This window comes from Hypanus sabinus, chromosome 29 (assembly GCF_030144855.1).
Source record: "Hypanus sabinus isolate sHypSab1 chromosome 29, sHypSab1.hap1, whole genome shotgun sequence".
NCBI lineage: Eukaryota > Metazoa > Chordata > Chondrichthyes > Myliobatiformes > Dasyatidae > Hypanus > Hypanus sabinus.
Window position 1 is genome coordinate 39,469,521 of NC_082734.1, and position 27,669 is coordinate 39,497,189.

Genomic DNA, 27,669 nt, shown 5'->3' on the forward strand with positions numbered 1-27,669 from the left:
TATGCCTCTCATAATCTCTATGACAGCTTCCACTACTCCAGAGAAAACAACTCAAGTTTGTCCAGGCAGCATCCTGGTAAATGTCTTCTGCACCCCCTCCAAAGCCTCAACATCCCTCCTATAATTGGGCGACTAGAACTGTGGCCTAACTGGAGTTTTACATAGCTACTACACAACTTCCTGGCTTTTGACTCTCGACTAATGAAGGTAAACTTGCCACATGCGTACCAACCTTCACAAAAGCAAGAAAATACGCTGATTCTGGAAATCCCGAGCAACTCACACAAAATGCTGGAGGAACTCAGCAGGTCAGGCAGCATCTATAATAGAGGAAATAAAGGGAATGGGGGAAGATTTTGAACAATTTCTTTTCTTCGGTATTCACTAAGGAGAAGGATATTGAATTGTGTAAGGTAAGGAAAACAAGTAGGGAAGTTATGGAAACTATGATGATTAAAGAGGAGGAAGTACTGGCATTTTTAAGGAATATAGAAGTGGATAAATCTCCAGATCCTGACAGGATATTCTCTAGGACCTTGAGGGAAGTTACTGCAGAAATAAATAGGCTTTAAATAAATAAATAGCTTTTTAAACTTGCTTCACAAGCTATTTGTGCCTCAGATATGATGGCATGAAGGATACACTGAAGGATCCTACACTGTGTTCCCCCTCCAGCACGGGACCCATGTGTCCTCTATCATGTCTCCTCTCATCCTCCTTCTCTCCAAAGAGTAAAGCCCTAGCTCCCTTAATCTCTGATCATAATGCATGCTCTCTAAACCAGGCAGCATCCTGGTAAATCTCCTCTGTACCCTTTTCAATGCTTCCACATCCTTCCTATAGTGAGGTGACCAGAACTGGACTCCAAGTGCGGCCTAACTAGAGTTTTATAGAGCTACATCATTACATCGCATCTCTTAAACTCTATCCCTCGACTTAAGAAAGCTAACACCCCATAAGCTTTCTTAACTACCCTATCTATCTGTGAGGCAACTTTCAGGGATCTGTGGATATGTACCCCCAAGTCTCTCTGTTCCTCCATACTACTAAGTATCCTGCCATTTACTTTGTACTCTGCCTTGGAGTTTGTCCTTCCAAAGTGTACCACCTCACACTTCTCCAGGTTGAACTCCATCTGCCACTTCTCAGCCCACTTCTGCATCCTATCAATGTTTCTCTGCAATCTTCGACAATCCTCTACACTATCTACAACACCACCAACCTTTGTGTCGTCTGCCAACTTGCCAACCCACCCTTCTACCCCCACATCCAGGTCGTTAATAAAAATCACAAAAAGTAGAGGTCCCAGAACCGATCCTTGTGGGACACTACTAGTCACAACCCTCCAATCCGAATGTACTCACTCCACCACGACCTTCTGCTTTCTGCAGGCAAGTCAATTCTGAATCCACCTGGCCAAACTTCCCTGGATCCCATGCCTTCTGACTTTCTGAATAAGCCTACCATGTCAAATGCCTTACTAAAATCCATGCAGATCACATCCACTGCACTACCCTCATCTATATGCCTGGTCACTTCCTCAAAGAACTCTATCAGGCTTGTTAGGCACGATCTGCCCTTCACAAAGCCATACTGACTGTCCCTGATCAGACCATGCCCATAAATGCCCATAGATCCTATCTCTAAGAATCTTTTCCAACAGCTTTCCCACCACAGACGTAAGGCTCACTGGTCTATAATTACCTGGACTATCCCTACTACCTTTTTTGAACAAGGGGACAACATTTGCCTCCCTCCAATCCTCCGGTACCATTCCCGTGGCCAACGAGGACATAAAGATCCTAGCCAGAGGTTCAGCACTCTCTTCCCTTGCCTCGTGGAGCAGCCTGGGGAATATTCCGTCAGGCCCCGGGGACTTATCCGTCCTAATGTATTTTAACAACACCAACACCTCCTCTCCCTTAATATAAACATGCTCCAGAACACCAACCTCACTCAAATTGTCTTCACCGTCATCAAGTTCCCTCTCAGTGGTGAATACCGAAGAGAAGTATTCATTGAGGACCTCGCTCACTTCCACAGCCTCCAGGCACATCTTCCCACTTTTATCTCTAATCGGTCCTACCTTCACTCCTGTCATCCTTTTGTTCTTTACATAATTGAAGAATGCCTTGGGGTTTTCCTTTATCCTACTCGCCAAGGCCTTCTCATGCCCCCTTCTTGCTCTTCTCAGCCCCTTCTTAAGCTCCTTTCTTGCTACCCTATATTCCTCAATAGACCCATCTGATCCTTGCTTCCTAAACCTCATGTATGCTGTCTTCTTCCACCTGACTAGATTTTCCACTTCACTTGTCACCCATGGTTCCTTCACCCTACCATTCTTTATCTTCCTCACCGGGACAAATTTATCCCTAACATCCTGCAAGAGATCCTTAAACATCGACCACATATCCATAGTACATTTCCCTACAAAAACATCATCCCAATTCACACCCGCACGCTCTAGCCTTATAGCCTCATAATTTGCCCTTCCCCTATTAAAAATTTTCCTGTCCTCTCTGATTCTATCCTTTTCAGTAATAATGCTAATGTCAGGGAGCGGTGATCACTGTCCCCCAGATACTTACCCACTAACAGATCTGTGACCTGACCTGGTTCATTAACTAATACTAGATCTAGTATGGCATTCCCCCTGGTCGGCCTGTCAACATACTGTGACAGGAATCCATCCTGGTGACACACTTAACAAACTCTGCCCCGTCTAAACCCTTGGAACTAATCAAGTGCCAATCAATATTACATATTACACATATACAAAGACTGACAAACAACCAATATGCAAAAGAAGACAAATCGTGCAAATTTATTTAAATACTCTGTTAACATAAGTTGTAAATAATCCCTGTAGATGAGTCTGTAGGTTGTGGAATCAGTTTGGAGTTAAGGTCAGTGAAGTTATCCATGCCAGTTCAGGAGCCTCATGGATAACTGTTCCTGAAGCTGGTGATGTGGGAGCTCAGGCTCCTGTACCTCCTACCTGTTGGTAGCAGTGAGAAGGCTGCGTGGTGAGGTTCCCTGTCGATGGCTTTCCTGTGGCAGTGCTCTACAGTATATAAAGGTGCTGAGTGGTGGCCGGGCTTTCTCTCTGATGGGCTGGGTGGTATGACAGCAACAATTAGGAAGCACTTAGTCGGTCGCACGAAGCGGCAAGGAATAGAGGGGTACCGATAGGCAGGATTCGTTTAGGTTAGCATTACGGCCAGTGCAGGAGAATCTTTTCCATGTTGTATTCTTCAGTGATTGATGATATTCCACTGCGGTACTATCTTCTAGATACCATATTAAAACCAAAGTCTTATTCACCCCAGCCGGCAATGAACGATAATAATTACAGAGCATCATGTGGAAGGGCAGAACATTTCTCCACTGTGCTCTACTTGATAATCACCCATTTTTCACTCTCAGCAAAATGACAGGACACCATCAGTCTGTGCACACACACATACACACTGTAAGCACAGCTCAGATAGATACACACTCACAGACATACACACAAACACATACTCACAGAAACACTATAAGCACACACGCACAGGCACACACTGCAAGCACACATTCACCCATACACAAACACACGCACTGTAAGCATACACTCACATACACTGATACAGACAGACACAGATGGACACATGGACATAGATACAGTTTATTTACTTATTATACGTACATCAAAACAGACAGTGAAATGTGTCATTTGCATTGACAACCAACACAACCCAAGGACGTGCTGGGGGCAGCCCGCAAGTGTCTCCACACATTCTAATCCCAACATTGCAGGATGTGGGAAGTCAGGGAGACCTCCGGTGTCCCTGACAACGATACCTGCCGGAAGTGCATCCAGTGCAGCTCCTAACAGACCGCATTAGGGAACTGGAGCAGGAGCTGGATTACCTCTGGATCATTTGGGAGAGTGAGCAGTTTATAGATTGTAGCTTCCGATTGGGTTACCGAAAGGGAAGGGAAGGGGAAAGGGCAGGTAGTGCAGGGTTCCCCTGTGGCCATTCCCCTCCAAAACAGGTATACCGGCTTGGATACTGTTGGGGGGGATGACTTACCTGGGACAAGCTGCCGCAGCCGGATCTCTGGCACTGAGTCTGGTTCTGCAGTGCAGAAAGGAGGGAGGAAGAAGAGGAGAGTGGTAGTGATAGGGGACTCCATAGTCAGGGGTACAAACAGGAGATTCTGTGGTTGTGACAGAGACTCCGGGATGGTTTGTTGCCTCCTGGGTGCCAAGGTCAGGGATGTCTCTGATCGTGTGCACAGCATTCCAAAGTGGGAGGGAGATCAGCCAGATGTCATGGTACACATCGGTACCAATGACATAGGTAGAAAGAATCAGGAGGTCCTGAAGAGTGAGTACGGAGAGCTTGGTAGGAAGTTGAAAAACAGGACCTCGAGGGTAGTAATCTCCGGATTGCTGCCTGTGCCACGTGCCAGTGAGGGTAAGAGTAGGATGCTCTGGCAGATGAACATGTGGCTGAGAAACTGGTGTAGGGGGCAGGGTTTGAGATTTCTAGATCATTGGGACCTCTTCTGGGGCAGGTGGGACTTGTACAAGAGAGACGGGTTTGCACCTGAACTACAGGGGGACCAATATACTTGCAGGGAGGTTTACTAGTGTTATTGGGGAGGGTTTAAACTAGATTTGCAGAGGGATGGGAACCAGAGTGCCAAAGTAGATAGTGGAATGGGGGTAAAAATAAATGATGTTAGTAGTTCATGCAAAGTCACAAATAGTAAGGTTGTGTGTGGTGGTAACAGTCTTCTGAGGTGTGTACATTTCAATGCGAGGAGTATTGTGGGAAAGGCAGAAGAGCTGAGAGCCCGGATTGACACGTGGAATTATGACATCATAGCCATTACTGAAACTTGGCTACAGGAGGGGCAGGACTGGCAGCTCAATGTTCCAGGGTTCCAATGTTTCAGACGTGATAGAGGCAGAGGGATGAAGGGTGGGGCGGTGGCTTTGCTAGTCAGGGAAAATATTACAGCAGTGCTTTGGCAGGACAGATTAGAGGGCTTGTCTACTGAGGCTATATGGGTGGAGCTAAGAAACAGGAAAGGTATGACCACATTAATAGGGTTGTATTATAGACCACCCAATAGTCAGCGAGAATTGGAGGAGCAAATCTGCAGAGAGATAGCAGACAACTACAGGAGACAGAAAGTTGTGATTGTAGGGGATTTTAATTTTCCACACATTGATTGGGACTCCCATACTGTTAAAGGTCTAAATGGGTTAGAGTTTGTGAAATGTGTTCAGGAAAGTTTTTAAAATCAATATAGAGATGTACCAACTCGGGAGGATGCAATATTAGATCTCCTATTAGGAAATGAGTTAGGGCAGGTGATGGAAGTGTGTGTAGGGGAACACTTTGGTTCCAGTGATCATAATGTCATTAGTTTCAACGTGATCATGGATAAAGATAGATCTGGTCCTCGGGTTGAAGTTCTAAACTAGAAAAAGGCCAAATTTGAAGAAATGAGAAAGGATCTAAAAAGCGTAGATTGGGACAGGTTGTTCTCTGGCAAGGATGTGATTGGTAAGTGGGAGGCCTTCAAAGGAGAAATTTTGAGAGTGCAGAGGTTGTACGTTCCTGTCAGGGTTAAAGGCAAAATGAATAAGAATAAGGAACCTTGGTTCTCGAGGGATATTGGAACTCTGATAAAGAAGAAGAGAGAGATGTATAACATGTATAACAGGGAGGAAATAAGATGCTTGAGGAGTATAAAAAGAGTAAGAAAATACTTAAGAAAGAAATCAGGAAAGCTAAAAGAAGACATGAGGTTGCTTTGGCAGTCAGGGTGAAGGATAATCCTAAGAGCTTCTCCAGGTATGTTAAGAGCAAAAGGATAGTAAGGGATAAAATTGGCCCTCTTGAAGATCAGAGTGGTCAGCTATGTATGGAGCCAAAAGAAATGGGAGAGATATTAAATTTTTTTTTGCATCTGTATTTACAAAGGAAACTGGAATGGAGTCTATGGAAACAAGGCAAACAAGTAGGGAGGTCATGGAACTTATACAGATTAAAGAGGAGGGAGGGCTTGCTGTCTTGAGGCAAATCAGAGTAGATAAATCCCCAGGACCTGACAGGGTATTCCCTCGGACCTTGAAGGTGACTAGTGTTGAAATTCCAGGGGCCCATGGCAGAAATATTTAAAATGTCGATATCCACAGGTGAGGTGCCAGAGGATTGGAGGATAGCTCGTGTAGTTCCGTTGTTTAAAAAAAGGCTCAAAAAGTAAGCCGGGAAATTATAGGTCGGTAAGTTTGACATCGGTAGTAGGTAAATTATTGGAAGGAGTACTAAGGGATAGGATCTACAAGTATTTGGATAGACAGGGACTTATTAGAAAATGTCAGCGTGGCTTTGTGCGTCTATTAGAGTTTTTCGAGGAAGTTACCAGGAAAGTGGATGAAGGGAAGGCAGTTATTAAGGCCTTTGACAAGGACCCACATGGGAGATTAGTTAGGAAGATTCAGTCGCTAGGTATAAATGGAGAGGTAGTAAATTGGATTAGACATTGGCTCAATGGGAGAAGTCAGAGAGTGGTAGTGGAGGATTGCTTCTCTGAGTGGAGCCTGTGACTAGTGGTGTGCCACAGGGATCAGTGCCGGGTCCATTGTTATTTGTCATCTATATCAATGATCTGGATGAAAATGTGGCAAATTGGATCAGCAAATTTGCTGATGATACAAAGATGGGAGGTATAGTGGACAGTGAAGAAGGTTTTCAAAGCTTGCAGAGGGATTTGGACCAGTTCGAGGAATGGGCTGAAAAATGGCAGAAGGAATTTAATTTGGGCAAGTGTGAGGTATTGCACTTTGGAAGGTCAAACCAAGGTAGAACATACAAGGTAAATGGTAGAACACTGAGGAGTGCAGTAGAACAGAGGGATCTGGGAGTACAGATACATAATTCCCTAAAAGTGGCGTCACAGGTGGATAGGGTTGTAAAGAGAGCTTTTGGTACATTGGCCTTTATAAATCAAAATATTGAGTATAAGAGTTGGAATGTAATGGTGAGGTTGTATAAGACATTGATGAGACTGAATTTGGAGTATTGTGTGCAGTTTTGGTCACCTAATTACAGGAAGGATATTAATAAGGTTGAAAGAGTGCAGAGAAGTGTTGCAAGGATGTTGCCAGGACTTGAGAAACTGAGGTTGAGTAGGTTAGGACTTTATTCCCTGAAGCGTAGGAGAATGAGGGGTGATTTGATAAAGTTATGGTGGGTATAGATAGAGTGAATGCAAGCAGGCTTTTTCCACTGAGTCTAGGGAAGAAAATATCCAGAGGTCATGGGTTAAGGGTGAAGGGGGAAAAGTTTAGAGGGAACATTAGGGGGGGCTTCTTCACGCAGAGAGTGGTGGGAGTGTGGAATGAGCTGCCAGATGAAGTGGGGAATGCGGGCTCACTTTTGACATGTAAGAAAAACTTGGACAGGTATAGGGATGAGAGGGGTTTGGAGGGATATGGCCTGGGTGCAGGTCAGTGAGAGTAGGCAGAAAATGGTGTAGCACAGCCAAGAAGGGTCAAAAGGCCTGTTTCTGTGCTCTAATGTTCTATGGTTCTAATAGTGTGCCCACAATGCTCTGCAGAACAGCACAAAACACAACAGGCAACAAAACAATAACAGTAAAACAAATGTTCAGGGGATATTTGTGTGGAGTTCTGCATAGATATGTTCCAATGAGACAAGGAAGTTATGGTCGGGTACAGGAACCGTGGTGTACAAAAGCTGTAATAAATCTAGTCAAGAAGAAAAGCTTACAAAAGGTTCAGAGAGCTAGGTAATGTTAGAGATCTAGAAGATTATAAGGCTAACAGGAAGGAGCTTAAGAAGGAAATTAGGAGAGACAGAAGGGGCCACGAGAAGGCCTTGGCGGGCAGGATTAAGAAAACCACAAGGCATTCTACAAGTATGTGAAGAGCATGATAAGACATGAAAGAATAGGACCTATCAAGTGTGACGTGGGGAAGTGTGTATGGATCCGGACGAAATAGCGGAGGTACTTAATGAATACTTTAATTCAGTATTCACTATGGAAAAGGATCTTGGTGATTGTAGTGATGACTTGCAACAGACTGAAAAGCTTGAGCATGTAGATATTAAGAAAGAGGATGTGCTGGAGATTTTGGAAAGCATCAAGTTGGATAAGATGCTGGGACTGGATGAGATGTACCCTAGGCTACTGTGGGAGATGAGGGAGGAGATTGCTGAGCCTCTGGTGATGATCTTTGCATCATCAATGGGGACAGGAGAGGTTCCCAAGGATTGGAGGGTTGCAGATGTTGTTCCTTTATTCAAGAAAGAGAGAAGAGATAGCCCAGGAAATTATAGACCAGTGAGTCTTACCTCAGTGGTTGGTAAGTTGATGGAGAAGATCCTGAGAGGCAGGATTTATGAACATTTGGAGAGGTATAATATGATTAGGAGTAGTCAGCATGGCTTTGTCAAGGGCAGGTCTTGCCTCACGTGCCTGATTGAATTTTTTGAGGATGTGACTAAATACATTGGTGAAGGAAGAGCAGTATTGATAAGGTAGCCCATGCAAGGCTTATTGAGAAAGTAAGGAGGCATGGGATCCAAGGAGACCTTGCTTTGTGGATCCAGAACGGGCTTGCCCACAGAAAGCAAAGAGTGGTTGCAGACGGGTCATAATCTGCATGGAGGTCGGTCACCAGTAGAGTGCCTCAGGGATCTGTTCTGGGACCCCTACTCTTCGTGATTTTTATAAATGAGCTGGATGAGGAAGTGGAGGGATGGGTTAGTAAATTTACTGATGACACACAGGTTGGAGGTGTTGTGGATAGTGTCAGAGGTTACAAAGGGACATTGACAGGATGCAAAACTGGGCTGAGAAGTGGCAGATGGAGTTCAACCCAGATAAGTGTGAAGTGGTTCATTTTGGTAGGTCAAATATGATGGCAGAATATAGTATTAATGGTAAGACTCTTGGCAGTGTGGAGGATCAGAGTGATCTTAGGGTCTGAGTCCATAGGACGCTCAAAGCAGCTGCACAGGTTGACTCTGTGGTTAAGAAGGCATATGGTGTATTGGTCTTCATCAATCGTGGAATTGATTTTAGGAGCCAAGAGATAATGTTGCAGCTAAATAGGGCCCTAGTCAGATCCCACTTGGAATACTGTGCTCAGTTCTAGTCACCTCACTACAGGAAGGATGTGGAAGCCATAGAAAGGGTGCAGAGGAGATTTATGAGGATGTTACCTAGATTGGGGAGCATGCCTTATGAGAATAGGTTGAGTGAACTCAGCCTGTTCTGCTTGGAGTGACGGAGGATGAGAGATGACCTGATAGAGGTGTACAAGATGATGAGAGGCATTGATCGTGTGGATAGTCAGAGGCTTTTTTCCATGGTTTCCACAAGAGGGCACAGGTTTAAGGTGCTGGGGAGTAGGTACAGAGGAGCTATCAGGGTCAGTTTTTTACTCAGAGAGTGGTGAATGCGTGGAATGGGCTGCCAGCAATGGTGGTGGAGACAGATACGATAGGGTCTTTTAAGAGTCTTTTGGATAGGTACATGGAGCTTAGCAAAATAGAGGGCTGTAGGTAAGCCTAGTAATTTCTAAGTTAGGGACATGTTCAGCACTACTTTGTGGGCCGAATGGCCTGTCTTGTGCCGTAGGTTTTCTATGTTTCTAAGCCCTTTCCTCCATCCCTCCCATCCAGCCACACAAGCGGACCCTGGGCCACCAGTCTCCAGGTACTCGCCCACTAAGGCCTGCCCAATGTTATCAGTGCTCTGTATATCAGCACCTTCCAAACAATGTCTGTACCTTCAGCTGTTGGGCATGTTCCCCACTAATCCTCTCTCCCACCCCTACTCCTCTAAAATGATCTTTAACTATTATCTAATTGAAAAGCAAAATAAAAACCGACTAACAATTTTCATTCTGAAGATATTAGCTCTGCTGCCTGACCTGCGAGTGTTTCCAGCATTTTCTGCATTTATGTCAACAATCAGGTCTTCTGCTGAAGCCGCTGTGCATGTGGCTGATGTCTGCATATTGGATGGCATACTCTGTGGCATACTGAACCATCGTACAGTATCACCGCCCTCAAATGTGGGACTTTGATGTAAAATGACCTAGAGACATTGACAACTTCATAACAGACCAGCCAATTTACAATATGTTCATTTTATTCATAGTTAAGAAAAAGTAACTAATTAAGTTGTTTCCTTATTCATTATCCAGAATAATGTTATCAGAGATATTCCCTCATTCCACACAACCCCTCCCCACTTTCTCTGGTACATAAACTAATTTCTTCATTTCTCTGTTCCTGTGTAATATTGCCAGCTTCTATTTCAGATTTACGACATCTGCAGTATTTTTATTTTCAGTAATTCGATTACTGGGAAGAATAAGTGAAATGTTATGTCCCTTGACTATTAGCTACAACCACAACCAGAAGCACAAGTTATTGTACGGTGGAGCCACCTGTGAGACAGCAGCAAAGAAAGGAAGCTCTTGACCCCTTGTGTAAGTCTGGTTGCATCATGCTCTGGTACTGCAGTCTGAATGCACAGGAACGCAAGAAGCTGCAGAGAGTCGTGGACACAGCCCATACACCACAGTCACATCCCTCCCCCCATCAGCAGTATCTACAGGGGGTGCTGTAATATCCACCATCCAGGTCACAAGCCATCTTCTTGCAGCTACCATCAAGCAGGAGGTACAGAAGCCTGAAGTCCCACACCACCAGCTATTTTCCTTCACCCAGTTGGTTCTCGAACCAACGGGTACAACCCTACACACCACCTCCGTATAGCAACACTATGACCACTTTGCACTACAAAAGACTTTGGTTTTTAGTGTTCTAATGAAGTTCTGTCTTGTAAAAGATGTGTATAATTTATGCTATTCTTGCGAATGCTGTTTCTCTGATACTGTGTGCCTGTGACCCTGCTGTAGGCTTTTCACTGCACCCGTGCACACATGTAATTGTGCAGATGACAATAAACTTGACCTTCACTTTGACCTTGAATGTCTTTTGACCATCTGCTGTCATCAAGGTTCATTGGCAATGCCAGTCTTTATTGTCTATCTCTTATAATCCTGGACTATAGGCAGTATGGACACAGGCCATTCAGCCCTTCGACCCATTGTACAAATCCTACATTTAATCTGGTTTTACTTATCCCACATCCCCATCAACTCTCTCAGACTCATGAGGAGCAACTTACAGAGAACATAAATCAGTATAGGAACAGGCCATTCAGCCCATCAACCACCCATGTACTAATCCTACATTTAATCCCGTTTTATTTATCCCACATCCCTGTCAACTCTCTCAGACTCACGAGGATCAATTTACAGAGAACATAAATCAGTATAGGAGCAGGCTATGATATTCTGCTGAACTAATAAATTAATTCCCAAGTCTGCATTTCCCCCATTTCCTGCACATTCATATGCCTATTTGGGAATCTCTTAAACAGCACTATTGTACCGCTTCCACACCACTTACAGTTACCTACTACACCCTGTGTCAAAAGTGCGCCCCACGTTCAGAGCAGTTATCCTACCAACCAGTCTTTGGGGATGTGGGATCACCCACACAGTCAACAGGAAAACGTGAAGACTCCACACAGACAGCACCAGGGGTTAGGATTGAACCCAGAGTTCTGGAGTTGTAAGGCAGCAGCACTCATAAATGTAAAAGATCCTGCAGGTGCTGGAAATCCAGAGCAACACACAAAATGCTGGAGGAACTCGTTAGATCAGGCAGCATCTAAAGAGTCGATGTTTCAGCCCAAGACCCTTTATCAGGATTACATCAGTGAAATGAAATGGTCAATGTACGAGGAGTGTTTGATGGCTCTAAACCTGTACTTGCTGGAGTTTAGAAGAAAGGGAGATCTCACTGCAACCTATTGAATACTGAGAGGTCTAGGTAGAGTGGACATGAGAATCCTTCCTATATTGGGGGAGTGTAGGTCCAAAGTACACAACCTCAGAATAGAGGGACATCTATTACAGAGATGAAAAGGAGTTTCTTTAACCAGAGGATGGTGAACCTGTGGGAATTCATTGTTACAGACAGCTGTGGAGACCAAGTCATTGAGTACATTTAAAGCGGAGGTTGATAAGTTCTTGATTAGTAAGGTTGTCAAAGGTAACGAAGAGAAGACAGGAAAAAAGGGTTCTGTGTGTTAAAAAAAATCAGCCATGATGGAATGGCAGAGCTGAATGGCCTAATTCTGCTTCTATAGCCTCTGGTCTCTGCGTACCACGCGCCTGAGCAGGCACATTCCTCCAGGCAGTAGCTGTTCCAGTTGGATCACTGTACAGTGGAGTCACCAGACAACCAGTGTACAGTGGAGTCACCAGACAACCACCGTACAGTGGAGTCACCAGATAACCAGTGTAAAGTGGAGTCACCAGACAACCAGTGTAAAGTGGAGTCACCAGACAACCACCGTACAGTGGAGTCACCAGACAACCAGTGCACAGTGGAGTCACCAGACAAACACCGTACAGTGGAGTCACCAGACAACCAGTGCACAGTGGAGTCACCAGACAACCAGTGCACAGTGGAGTCACCAGACAAACACCGTACAGTGGAGTCACCAGACAACCAGTGTACAGTGGAGTCACCAGACAACCACCGTACAGTGGAGTCACCAGGCAACCAGTGTACAGTGGAGTCACCAGGCAACCACCGTACAGTGGAGTCACCAGACAACCAGTGTACAGTGGAGTCACCAGACAACCACCGTACAGTGGAGTCACCAGGCAACCAGTGTACAGTGGAGTCACCAGACAACCACCGTACAGTGGAGTCACCAGACAACCAGTGTACAGTGGAGTCACCAGACAACCACCGTACAGTGGAGTCACCAGGCAAACACCGTACAGTGGAGTCACCAGGCAAACACCGTACAGTGGAGTCAGACAAACACCGTACAGTGGAGTCACCAGACAACCAGTGTACAGTGGAGTCAGACAAACACCGTACAGTGGAGTCACCAGACAACCAGTGTACAGTGGAGTCACCAGGCAAACACCGTACAGTGGAGTCAGACAAACACCGTACAGTGGAGTCACCAGACAACCAGTGTACAGTGGAGTCACCAGACAACCAGTGTACAGTGGAGTCACCAGACAAACACCGTACAGTGGAGTCACCAGACAACCAGTGTACAGTGGAGTCACCAGACAACCAGTGTACAGTGGAGTCAGACAAACACCGTACAGTGGAGTCACCAGACAACCAGTGTACAGTGGAGTCACCAGGCAAACACCGTACAGTGGAGTCAGACAAACACCGTACAGTGGAGTCACCAGACAACCAGTGTACAGTGGAGTCACCAGACAACCAGTGTACAGTGGAGTCAGACAAACACCGTACAGTGGAGTCACCAGACAACCAGGGTACAGTGGAGTCACCAGACAACCAGGGTACAGTGGAGTCACCAGACAAACACCGTACAGTGGAGTCAGACAAACACCGTACAGTGGAGTCACCAGACAACCAGTGTACAGTGGAGTCACCAGACAACCAGTGTACAGTGGAGTCAGACAAACACCGTACAGTGGAGTCACCAGACAACCAGTGTACAGTGGAGTCAGACAAACACCGTACAGTGGAGTCACCAGACAACCAGTGTACAGTGGAGTCAGACAAACACCGTACAGTGGAGTCACCAGACAACCAGTGTACAGTGGAGTCACCAGGCAAACACCGTACAGTGGAGTCAGACAAACACCGTACAGTGGAGTCACCAGACAACCAGTGTACAGTGGAGTCACCAGACAACCAGTGTACAGTGGAGTCAGACAAACACCGTACAGTGGAGTCACCAGACAACCAGGGTACAGTGGAGTCACCAGACAACCAGGGTACAGTGGAGTCACCAGACAAACACCGTACAGTGGAGTCAGACAAACACCGTACAGTGGAGTCACCAGACAACCAGTGTACAGTGGAGTCACCAGACAACCAGTGTACAGTGGAGTCAGACAAACACCGTACAGTGGAGTCACCAGACAACCAGTGTACAGTGGAGTCACCAGACAACCAGTGTACAGTGGAGTCACCAGACAACCACCGTACAGTGGAGTCACCAGATAACCAGTGTAAAGTGGAGTCACCAGACAACTACCTTACAGTGGAGTCACCAGACAACCACCGTACAGTGGAGTCACCAGACAACCACCGTACAGTGGAGTCACCAGACAACCACCGTACAGTGGAGTCACCAGATAACCACCGTACAGTGGAGTCACCAGACAACCACCTTACAGTGGAGTCACCAGACAACCAGTGCACAGTGGAGTCACCAGACAAACACCGTACAGTGGAGTCACCAGACAAACACCGTACAGTGGAGTCACCTGATAACCAGTGCACAGTGGAGTCACCAGGCAACCAGTGTACAGTGGAGTCACCAGACAACCACCGTACAGTGGAGTCACCAGGCAACCAGTGTACAGTGGAGTCACCAGACAACCACCGTACAGTGGAGTCACCAGGCAACCAGTGTACAGTGGAGTCACCAGACAACCACCGTACAGTGGAGTCACCAGACAACCAGTGTACAGTGGAGTCACCAAACACCGTACAGTGGAGTCACCAGACAACCACCGTACAGTGGAGTCACCAGACAACCAGTGTACAGTGGAGTCACCAGGCAAACACCGTACAGTGGAGTCAGACAAACACCGTACAGTGGAGTCACCAGACAACCAGTGTACAGTGGAGTCAGACAAACACCGTACAGTGGAGTCACCAGACAACCAGTGTACAGTGGAGTCACCAGACAACCAGTGTACAGTGGAGTCACCAGACAACCACCGTACAGTGGAGTCACCAGATAACCAGTGTAAAGTGGAGTCACCAGACAAACAGTGTAAAGTGGAGTCACCAGACAACCACCGTACAGTGGAGTCACCAGATAACCAGTGTAAAGTGGAGTCACCAGACAACCACCTTACAGTGGAGTCACCAGACAACCACCGTACAGTGGAGTCACCAGATAACCACCATACAGTGGAGTCACCAGATAACCAGTGTAAAGTGGAGTCACCAGACAACCACCTTACAGTGGAGTCACCAGACAACCAGTGTACAGTGGAGTCACCAGACAACCACCGTACAGTGGAGTCACCAGACAACCACCGTACAGTGGAGTCACCAGATAACCAGTGTACAGTGGAGTCACCAGACAAACACCATACAGTGGAGTCACCAGACAAACACCGTACAGTGGAGTTACCAGACAACCACCGTACAGTGGAGTCACCAGATAACCAGTGTACAGTGGAGTCACCAGACAACCAGTGTACAGTGGAGTCACCAGACAACCACCGTACAGTGGAGTCACCAGACAACCAGTGTACAGTGGAGTCAAACACCGTGCAGTGGAGTCACCAGATAAACACCGTACAGTGGAGTCACCAGACAACCAGTGTACAGTGGAGTTACCAGTGTTCCGTACTCGTGACACATGACAGTGGTGCCCTTGTCATGTGACTGGGGTTGAAGCTGTACTGGTCTTGAGGTGATGGTCTTGTGATGATGGAATGACGTCATTTTCCCGCCAGTAGAGATCATGTGACAGGTTTTTTTTTTACAGGTTATAAAAGGTAGACCCCACCCTGTGAGGAGGGGCAGTTCGTGGCTGGATTTGCCAGGTTGACTTCATGCCCCTGCGTGTTTTAAGTGATGACGCAGTTTAGTTGAAGGATGAAGTTTTTATTTAGACAATAGACAATAGGTGCAGAAGTAGACCATTCGGCCCCTCAAGTCTGCACCGCCATTCTGAGATCATGGCTGATCATTCACTATCAATACCCAGTCCCTGCCTTGTTCCCATATCCCTTGATTCCCCTATCCATCAGATATCTATCCAGCTCCTTCTTGAAAGCATCCAGAGAATTGGCCTCCACCGTCTTCCGAGGCAGTGCATTCCACACCTCCACAACTCTCTGGGAGAAGAAGCTCTTCCTCAACTCTGTTTTAAATAACTGACCTCTTATTCTCAATCCATGCCCTCTGGTACTGGACTCTCCCAACATCTGGAACATATTTCCTGCCTCAATCCTATCAAATCCTTTAATTATCTTAAACGTTTCAATCAGATCCCCTCTCAATCTCCTCAATTCCAGCGTGTACAAGCCCAATCTCTCCAATCTCTCTGCGTAAGACAGCCCTGCCATCCCAGGAATCAACCTAGTGAATCTACGCTGCACTTCCTCAATTGCCAGAATGTCCTTCCTTAAACCTGGAGACCAAAACTGTACACAATATTCCAGGTGTGGTCTCACCAGGGCCCTGTACAAATGCAAAAGAACATCCTTGCTCTTGTACTCAATTCCCCTTGTAACAAAGGCCAACACTCCATTTGCCCTCTTCACTGCCTGTTGCACTTGCTCATTCACCTTCATTGACTGGTGAACTAGGACTCCTAGGTCTCTTTGCATTTCTCCCTTACCTAACTCGACACCGTTCAGACAATACTCTGCCCTCTTGTTCCAGCTTCCAAAGTGGATAACTTCACATTTATTCACATTGAATGACATCTGCCAAGTATCTGCCCACTCACTCAGCCTATCCAAGTCTCCCTGTATTCTCCTAACGTCCTCTTCGCATGTCACACTGCCACCCAGTTTAGTATCGTCAGCAAACTTGCTGATATAGTTTTCATCTAAATCATTGACATAAATCGTAAAGAGCTGTGGTCCCAATACAGAGCCCTGTGGTACCCGACTAGTCACCTCCAGCCAGTCTGAGAAACACCCATTCACTGCTACCCTTTGCTTTCTATCTGCCAACCAGTTTTCTATCCATGTTGAAACCCTGCCCCCAATGCCATGAGCTCTGATTTTACTCACCAATCTCCTATGTGGCACCTTATCGAATGCCTTCTGAAAATCTAGGTACACAACATCTACTGGCTTACCCTCGTCTAACATCCTTGTTACACCCTCAAAAAACTCCAACAGATTAGTCAAGCATGATTTGCCCTTGGTAAATCCTATTTCTGCCATCTAGATGTGCCACTATTTCGTCCTTAATAATGGACTCAAGCATCTTCCCCACGACTGACGTTAGGCTAACAGGGCGATAGTTCTCCGTTTTCTCCTTCCCTCCCTTCTTGAAAAGTGGGACAACATTAGCCACTCTCCAATCTTCAGGAACTGATCCTGAATCTAAGGAACATTGGAAAATGATTACCAATGCATCCGCAATTTCCTGAGCCACCTCTTTTAGAACCCTCGGATGCAGACCATCTGGACCCGGGGATTTATTAGTCTTCAGTCCTACCAGTCTACTCATCACAGTTTCTTTCCTAATGTCAATCTGTCTCAATTCCTCTGATATCTTATGACCCTGGCCCATCCATACATCTGGGAGATTGCTTGTGTCCTCCCTGGTGAAGACAGATCTAAAGTACGCATTAAATTCTGTTGCCATTTCCCTGTTTCCCATAACAATTTCTCCCAATTCATTCTTCAAGGGGCCAACATTGTTCTTAACCATCTTCTTTCTCTTCACATAGCTAAAAAAGCTTTTGCTATCCCCTTTTATATTCCTGGCTAGACTGAGCTCATACCTGATTTTTTCTCTCCGTATTGCTTTTTTAGTTAAGATCTGCTGTTCCTTAAAACTTTCCCAATCATCTGTATTCCCACTCATCTTAGCCCTGTCATACTTCTTTTTCTTTAATGTTATACAATCTCTGACTTTCTTTGTCAACCACTGTGGCCCCTTCCCCCTCTTTGAATCCTTCCTTCTCATTGGAATGAACTGCTTTTGCATCTTTTGTATTATGCCCAAGAATATCTGCCACTGCTGATCCACTGTCTTTCCTGCCAGGGCATCCGCCCATTTAACTTTGACCAGCTCATCCCTCATGGCTCCGTAGTCTCCTTTATTTAATTGCAACACTGACACCTCTGATCAGCCCTTATCCCTCTCAAATTGTAGATAAAAACTTATCATGTTATGATCACTACTTCCTAATGGCTCCTTTACTTCAAGATCACTTATCAATTCCTGTTCATTACACATCACCAAGTCCAAAATAGCCTTGTTCCTGGTTGGCTCAAGCACAAGCTGTTCCAAAAATACATCCCTTAGACACTCCCTATCCTGGGGTCCAGCACCTACCTGATTCTCCCAGTCCACCTGCATGTTGAAATCTCCCATAACGACTGCATTACCTTTAGCACATGCCAATGTTAACTCCCTAATCAACTTGTACCCAATATCCACGCTACTGTTTGGGGGCCTGTACACAACACCCATTAGGGTCTTTTTACCCTTACTGTTCCTCAGCTCAATCCACACAGACTCTACTTCCCCTGTTCCCAAGTCACCTCTTGCTAAGGACTGAATCTCATTCCTCACCAACAGGGCCACCCCACCCCATATTTCTGTCTCTACGATAGCACGTATACCCTGGTACACTCAATTCCCAGGCCTGATCCCCTTGCAGCCATGTCTCCGTTATCCCAACAATATCGTAGTTCCCCATTTTCATCTGAGCTTCAAGCTCATCTGTCTTATTTCTGACACTACGCGCATTCAAGTATAGAATTCTTAGCCCATTCCTCCTCTCTTTGCTTAAAACACTGTCTACTGTACCTAACCCAGCTCCTTGAACTTCCATCGGGCAAATTGCACCCTGAATTTTGATGACCTTCTCAAGATCACCCAAACCTTGTACACATTTAACCCCATGCACCTTCTGACCAACCCTCTGGATCTGGATCCCTGCCCCCTGCACATCTAGTTTAAACCCCCCCGAGCAGCACTGGCAAATACTCCTGCAAGAATGTTAGTACCCCTCCGGTTCAGATGTAGACCATCCCTTCAAAACAGATCCCAATGTCCCTGGAACAAAGACCAATTATCCAAAAACCTGAACCCTTCCTTCCTGCACCATGCTCTCAGCCTCGTATTAATGTGCATAATCATTCTATTCTTCGCCTCACTCGCACGTGGCACAGGTAGCAATCCCGAGATTGTCACCCTGGAGGTCCTGCCTTTCAGCTTCACTCCTAACTCCCTGAACTCTCTAAGCAGGACCCCCTCACTCACCTTACCGACATCATTGGTCCCTACATGGACCACTACATCTGGGTTCATGCCCTCACTCTCAAGAATAGCCTGCACCCGATCTGAGATGTCCCGGACCCTGGCACCAGGGAGGCAACATACCATCCGAGACTCCCGATCTGCCCCACAAAATCTCCTATCTGCCCCCCTAACTATAGAGTCCCCTAAAACTATCGCTCTCTTCTCTTCCCTCCTCCCCTTTCTAGTCGAGGGTTCAACCTCTGTGCCAGAGGCAGGAGCACTACAACTCATTCCTGGTAGGTCATCCCCATCAACAGTATCCAGTACGGTATACTTATTGTTAATGGGAATGGCCGCAGGGGTGCTCCGCTCTCTCTGCCTGCTCCCCTTGCCTCTCTGGACCGTCACCCATCTGCCTACTTCTTGGTTTTTTGGTGTGACTACCTCCTGATAACTCCTATCTATCTCTGCCTCCACCTCCCGAATGATCCGTAGTTCATCCAGCTCCTGCTCCAACTCCCTAACTTGGGCTGATAGGAGCTGCAGCTGGACGCACCTTTTGCAGGTGTGGTCATCAGGGACAACTGTGTTGACCCTGACCTCCCACATACTGCATATGGAGCACACCACTGCTCTGACTGTCTCCCCCATACCTGAACTGGATTAATAGAATAAGTCTAAAAAGCACCTAGCGACCTTACCTTCTTCCCCTCAGCGAGCAATCACACAGCCTTACCGAAGTCCCCTTACGCCAAAGCCCACTTAGCCAAAGCCCAGGACTCTGCTTCCACGGACTCCTCTGCCCGCTCTGGAAAGAAGTCCTGCCTTTTAAAGTGCGCGCTCGACGCTGACGTCACTCGCGCCTGCGCAGTTCCCCCTCCTCCACAGGTATTGACCAGGTAGGCTTAAATCCTACCTACACGGTCGAATTCTCTGAGCTCCCAGCTGAATCACAAGCTGTAACTTGCTCCCGATTCAAATTTAATGCCCAAAGTTTAAGAGGTCATTGCCAGCAGGTTCTTTATGATTCTGCTAGTTTGAGAAATTAGTGGAGAGTGAAGACTGGAAGTTCGGAAGTTAAAGATCGAGGAGAATCACTTTCTACAGTGAAACGGGGCCGACCTTTGATTGATCCTTATTCGGAAGGATTTCGTTGACTATCTTCGTGTTAATCCCTAGGTTTAACTAGAAAGGATTGAAGGTAGTGGAGAAGGAAAGGTCAGTGCCTTTAAGCCGTTCTGTTTCGTAAATTTTTCATGGGAAGTTCAATGTCGGGGATCGAAGCAAGCGACATGAAAGAGAACCTAAATCGTCCTATAAAGTCTCTCCTTTTAAATGGACTGTGAGCATATCGAACTTTTGGCAATACCACTTTTAAGAACTGTTTTTGGAATATCACTTTAAGAACTGTTTTTGGAATATCACGTTAAGAACTGTTTGGGCTGCCGCTCAGCAGCTGTTTCCGGTTACGGTAGTGTTTGTTTACTTTTGGGGGGTTTGTTTTCTGTGTTTAATAAACGTGTCTTCACCAGGGAGGACACAAGCAATCTCCCAGATGTATGGATGGGCCAGGGTCATAAGATATCAGAGGAATTGAGACAGATTGACATTAGGAAAGAAACTGTGATGAGTAGACTGGTAGGACTGAAGACTAATAAATCCCCGGGTCCAGATGGTCTGCATCCGAGGGTTCTAAAAGAGGTGGCTCAGGAAATTGCGGATGCATTGGTAATCATTTTCCAATGTTCCTTAGATTCAGGATCAGTTCCTGAAGATTGGAGAGTGGCTAATGTTGTCCCACTTTTCAAGAAGGGAGGGAAGGAGAAAACGGAGAACTATCGCCCTGTTAGCCTAACGTCAGTCGTGGGGAAGATGCTTGAGTCCATTATTAAGGACGAAATAGTGGCACATCTAGATGGCAGAAATAGGATTTACCAAGGGCAAATCATGCTTGACTAATCTGTTGGAGTTTTTTGAGGGTGTAACAAGGATGTTAGACGAGGGTAAGCCAGTAGATGTTGTGTACCTAGATTTTCAGAAGGCATTCGATAAGGTGCCACATAGGAGATTGGTGAGTAAAATCAGAGCTCATGGCATTGGGGGCAGGGTTTCAACATGGATAGAAAACTGGTTGGCAGATAGAAAGCAAAGGGTAGCAGTGAATGGGTGTTTCTCAGACTGGCTGGAGGTGACTAGTCGGGTACCACAGGGCTCTGTATTGGGACCACAGCTCTTTACGATTTATGTCAATGATTTAGATGAAAACTATATCAGCAAGTTTGCTGACGATACTAAACTGGGTGGCAGTGTGACATGCGAAGAGGACGTTAGGAGAATACAGGGAGACTTGGATAGGCTGAGTGAGTGGGCAGATACTTGGCAGATGTCATTCAATGTGAATAAATGTGAAGTTATCCACTTTGGAAGCTGGAACAAGAGGGCAGAGTATTGTCTGAACGGTGTCGAGTTAGGTAAGGGAGAAATGCAAAGAGACCTAGGAGTCCTAGTTCACCAGTCAATGAAGGTGAATGAGCAAGTGCAACAGGCAGTGAAGAGGGCAAATGGAGTGTTGGCCTTTGTTACAAGGGGAATTGAGTACAAGAGCAAGGATGTTCTTTTGCATTTGTACAGGGCCCTGGTGAGACCACACCTGGAATATTGTGTACAGTTTTGGTCTCCAGGTTTAAGGAAGGACATTCTGGCAATTGAGGAAGTGCAGCGTAGATTCACTAGGTTGATTCCTGGGATGGCAGGGCTGTCTTACGCAGAGAGATTGGAGAGATTGGGCTTGTACACGCTGGAATTGAGGAGATTGAGAGGGGATCTGATTGAAACATTTAAGATAATTAAAGGATTTGATAGGATTGAGGCAGGAAATATGTTCCAGATGTTGGGAGAGTCCAGTACCAGAGGGCATGGATTGAGAATAAGAGGTCAGTTATTTAAAACAGAGTTGAGGAAGAGCTTCTTCTCCCAGAGAGTTGTGGAGGTGTGGAATGCACTGCCTCGGAAGACGGTGGAGGCCAATTCTCTGGATGCTTTCAAGAAGGAGCTGGATAGATATCTGATGGATAGGGGAATCAAGGGATATGGGGACAAGGCAGGGACTGGGTATTGATAGTGAATGATCAGCTATGATCTCAGAATGGCGGTGCAGACTCGAGGGGCCGAATGGTCTACTTCTGCACCTATTGTCTATTGTGTTGTTTGTTATAAGAAACCCTTGCCGAACTCACATATTTATTGTTGCCTGAATACGTAACACCAGACAACCACCGTACAGTGGAGTCAAACACCGTACAGTGGAGTCAAACACCGTACAGTGGAGTCACCAGATAACCAGTGTAAATTGGAGTTACCAGACAACCAGTGTACAGTGGAGTCACCAGACAACCAGTGTCCAGTGGAGTCACCAGACAACCAGTGCACAGTGGAGTTACCAGACAACCAGTGTACAGAGGAGTTACCAGACAAACACCGTACAGTGGAGTCACCAGATAACCAGTGTACAGTGGAGTCACCAGACAACCACCGTACAGTGGAGTCACCAGACAACCACCGTACAGTGGAGTCACCAAACACCATACAGTGGAGTCACCAGGTAACCAGTGTACAGAGGAGTCACCAGACAACCAGTGTGGCTGGTCTGGAGCCACGAGCATGCTCGAGTTTCCTCCCCTTTCCTTCTGTCAGTACACATGGCTGGTTTTTCACAAAGCTAAGTCCAGGTTCATTTAATAACTTTCCTCAGCTCGGAAGGTTGTTTTTATATATTCATTCAAGGGAGGTTGTGCTGTTCAGCATTTGATTGATACTGAGAAGGTCAAATTGGGCTGCTTTCAAGGACCAGCGTTATTCACCATGTACATTTACAGAGATTAAGGATTTGCTGTGGTGTGTTCGCATGACATAAGGCAAAGAAACAACATTCATCAAGTGTAAAAAATAAATTATATAAAAAATATAGTTAGAGATTAAAATATGGATACAGATAAAATATGCTTAAATACATAAATTCTTCAACTGCTGCAGACTTGTGGGTAATACCCATAATACTGTTGGGGGTGTTGTTGGGGTTAAGTTCCAGGATTTTCACTCAGCATCTGTGAGGGAAATGTAATCTCTTTCCACGTCAGGATGGCGTTTGGTTTGGAGAGCCACTTCCAGGTGGTGGCATCTGTGAAAAGGAGTAATCGGTTGACGTTTCTCATGAAGGGTTGCTGTCTGAAATGTCAACTGTTCACTTTTTTTCATAGATGCTGCCTGGCCTGCTGAGTTCCTCCAGCATGTGTTGCTCGGATTTCCAGCGACTGCAGATTTTCTTGTCTTTGAACTTCCAGGTGGCAATGCTTTCGGTGCACTGTTCTTCCAGCTGACAAAAGCCACGAGTTTGCAAGGCTCTCCAATGTCTGTACTCTCTTACGAGGTTCAGCTTGTCTCTAAACCCTCTAACATACTTCTACCGATGTACCATTGAAGGTGTGGTACATCAGTTCAAATCAGGCCCTGAGCTGGTGTGGATAACTTCACCCCCCCCCCCCCAAAACAACACTGCGCTGACTCCCCAACACAAAGACTCACTCGGCAACTCATGTTCTCAGTGTTAGTTTGCACATTAGTTATTTGTCAGTCTTTATGTGTGTACAGTTTTTAAGTAAATTCTATAGTATTTCTCAGGGTAGTGGTATATGGTGACAAACAGTTTAAGTAATTTTATATTAGATTTACGTTGAACTTTGACCTAAGACACTGCAGAGTAGTGGACTCAGCCCAATACATCGCAGGCACACCACTGGGGATACCTACATGAGGCACTGCTATCATCAAAGATCCCCACCACCTGGGCCATGCCATCCCCTGGCAGCCACCATCAGGCAGGAAGTACAGTAGCCTGTGGTCCCACACCACTGGGTTCAAAAACAGCTACTTCCCTTCATTCATTCCTTTCTTACACTAAACAGCACAACCCTGATCACTCAGTAAAACAACATTGTGACCACTTTATCTTCAATGGACGTTGGTTCCTCTTGTTCTAATAGTGCTCTTTCTCAGAGCATAGAACGTAGAAGAGTACAGCACAGGAACAGGCCATTCAGCCCACAATGTTGTGCCCAACCAGCTGAAAATCAAATCAAAAACACCCTAACACTAATCCCTCCTACCTACACCATATCCATATCCCTCCAACTCCATGTACCTATCCAAACGTCTCTGAAAACCCTCTAATGTATTTTTCTCTACTTCTACACCAGACACCCACCACTCTGAGCAGAAAATTTAACTCTCACATCCCCCTTGAACCTTCAATGCATGCCCTCTGGTATCAGACATTTCAACCCTGGGAAACAGATACTCTGTCCACTCTACCTGTGCCTCTCATAATCCTGTAAACCTCTGTCAGATCTCCCCTCAGCCTCTGGTGCTCCAGAGAAAACAACCCAAGTTTATCATGTTTATGATTTTTTAATGAATATTGTATCTCTGTTGCCATGTGCCTGTAATGCCGTTCCTGGCAAGCTTTTCACTGCACTGGTACACACAATGGTAAACGCAACTTGATGCCATCCTCAGTAAACTGCTGCTACTACGTGTAGATGGTGGGCCGGTGGGCCAGGCATCTTCAGTGGTGGTTGACATTTCAGACCGAGACCCCACATCAGCTTGTTTTACATAGAACATAGAAATCTACAGCACATTACAGGCCCTTCAGCCCTCAATGTTGTGCCAACCGCTCTAGAAGCTGCCTAGAATATCTCTACCCTCTATTTTTCTAAACTCCATGTACCTATCTACGAGTCTCTTAAAAGACGCTACTGTATCTGCCTCTACCAGCACCGCCAGCAGTGCATTCCACTCACCCGCCACTTTCTGAAAACTTTACCCCTAACATCACCTCCTTAAAACTATGCCTCTATCAAGTCACCTCTCATCCTCCATTGCTCCAAGGAGAAAAGGCCAAGTTCACTCAACCTATAATAAGGCACACTTTCCAATCCAGGCAACATCCTTGTAAACAACACACACAAAATGCTGGTGGAATGCAGCAGGCCAGGCAGCATCTATAGGAAGAAGCACTGTCGATATTTCGGGCTGAGGCCCTTCATCAGTCATTTTGTGTGTGTTGCTTGAATTTCCAGCATCTGCAGATTTCCCCGTGTAACATCCTTGTAAGTCTCCTCTGCAGTCTATCTTTAGTATCCACATCCTTCCTGTAGTGCGGTGACCAGAACTGAACACCGTACTCCAAGTGGGATCTGACCAAGGTCTTATATAGCTGTAACATTACCTCAAGGCTTTTGAACTCAATCCCACAGCTGATACATCATAGTCCTTCTTAACAACACGGTCAACCTGCGCAGCAGCTTTGAGTGTCCTATGGGCATTGACCACAAGATCTCTCTGATCCTCCACACTGTTAAGAGTCTTAACCACTAATACTATATTCTGTCTTCAAATCTAACCTACCAAAATGAACCACTTCACACTTATCTGGGTTGAACTCCATCTGCCACTTCTCAGTCCAGTTCTGCATCCTATCAATGTCCTGCTGTAACCTCTGACAACCCTCTACACTATCCATAACACCTCCAACCTTTGTGTCATCAGCAAACTTACTAATTCACCTACTTCTTCATGCAGGTCATTTATAAAAATCACAAAGAGCAGGGGGTCCCAGAACGGATCCCTGCGGAACACCGCTGGTTTTCCGCCCCAGATTCCAGCAGGTTTCAATCTGCATCCGGGTTCTCAGCCATTAACCTAAATGCAGAAATGTCAACAATGCAGTGTGGCGGACAGAGTTCCCCGTGCCATCTGCTCCCGGTGTGGAGTTCTCCCGCCACTATAAGAACCACGGGGAAAGAGTAGCGAGGAAGACTAGAACTTATCTACCACGGCCAGCCTTCTCCAGTTCTGGGGGATTCTACTTTGAGGGCCGGAGAATAACTTACCGGGCGCTGTGGGAATCCCACAGCTGGGTCCACAAGGCTGTGTCAAACTCCCGCCCGTCGCCCGCTCCGTGAGGCTCAAGTTAACCAAAATCCCATCGCCAATCCCCCTCAGGTGACTACTGTTATTTTCCCTGCACCGACGAATCGGGGAGAGGGGGGGAGCAAATCCTAAAGTTGTCCTCAGAACGAAGCCTGGGAAAAATTGGAGTTCTTCGAAAAAGACCGTGCTATTCTAGCGTTCGACGTACCCTACATTGGGGTAACTACTTAAAATAAACACGTTCGAACAGCCTTCATAAGTTTTTTGGAGAGTCTTGCAGATTTCCACATTCCCACATGATACAAATAAAACCATTCCCATTCAGACACGGTTCTCCAAAACGGGAGAAAAGCCCCTCTTTGCTCTGTGTCCCAAATGGAAAACACACTTTGTCCTTAGAATGGGCACATTCCCGTCGCCTTACCTCTGGGCTGGAGTTGTCCCGTTCGAGCCTCACACGCTCCCAGGTGGATCTGTCAACGCTGCTGGCGCCACAGATTCACCAATTCTTTGCAAACAGTGCCTCAGCGCTCTGACACTCTCATAAATATTGCCACAAACCCTGTCAATCCGCCAGAGCGACAGTCCTGAGAGCCGTTCAGAAGCGCGACTGGATCCAGCCAATTAGCTCCTTCGTGGTGAGCAATACAACCAATCAGACTACAGTGTAGGGGCGGAGATTGACAGGGTTCGGGGGGCTGACTTTACTATGTTTAGACGTTTGCCGTAGTTTTCCTTTAATATTTATATAAAGAACTTGCTGTACTCACCGACAGCAGCACACATTACCATGGCTACCTTCTGAAAGTGACTCTCTAAATGCTGGAGTTTTTCTTGGAAGTGGAACCAACTAGATGGTCTCCCCCATCCCTTCCTCCTCCAACTCTCCCTCCAAAGTCTTTTACACTCCTCCACAGTCCTGACCTTATTACCAATCTACATTTAATCACCCCAATCCAGTGCAGCTGCTTGGGGCCTGACCTTGCACACCCCTCTCTAAACCCCTCCGCCTGTCAGACCTGCAGATGCTGGAAACCTGAAACAAAATCAGGCACTGTTGGGGCAACAATCTGCAGGTCAGGCAGTATCTGTGGGGAGAGAAACAAAGGAAGCAAAGATCTGGTACAGAGGTGCCAATGCACAGGATCAGGGAAAAAACTGCAGAGAGTTGTAGACACAGCTGCTGGGCCATGATGGGCCCTAGCCTCCAGAATTAAAACTTCAAAGGGCAATGCCTCAGGAAAGCAGCATCCATCATTAAGGACCCTCATCACTCAGGATATTCCCCCACTTCTCATTACTACCATTAGAGAGGAGGGACAGGACACACACTCAATGTTTTAGGGACAGCTTTCTTTCCATCATCAGATTTCTGAATGGCCCATGATTCATGGACACAATCTCACCATAATCTCTTTTTGAAAACTTGTTTATTTTTAAATATGTATCTAATTGCAATTTATAGCACAGTTTATGTATTGGACTGAACTACTGCCGCAAAACAACAAATTCCACAACAAATAAAAACACAAAATGCTGGCAGAACTCAGCAGGCCAGACGACATCTATGGGAGGAGGTAGTGACAATGTTTCGGGCCGA

The 27,669-nt window shown here is 46.2% G+C and overlaps 1 protein-coding gene across 2 annotated transcripts in view; it reads right to left on the reverse strand.

Moving 5' to 3' along the window:
* The window catches only part of LOC132383251 (somatostatin receptor type 5-like), a 79,517-nt gene extending 52,936 nt beyond the window's left edge, over positions 1-26,581 (reverse strand). Inside the window, exon 1 of one of the 2 annotated variants that reach the window (XM_059954192.1) lies at positions 26,494-26,581. The gene's annotated coding sequence lies outside the window, so the exon portion shown is untranslated. The remainder of the gene's footprint in view (positions 1-26,493) is intronic. The other variant, XM_059954191.1, reaches the window with a different exon arrangement.
* Between the last annotated feature and the right edge of the window lie 1,088 nt (positions 26,582-27,669).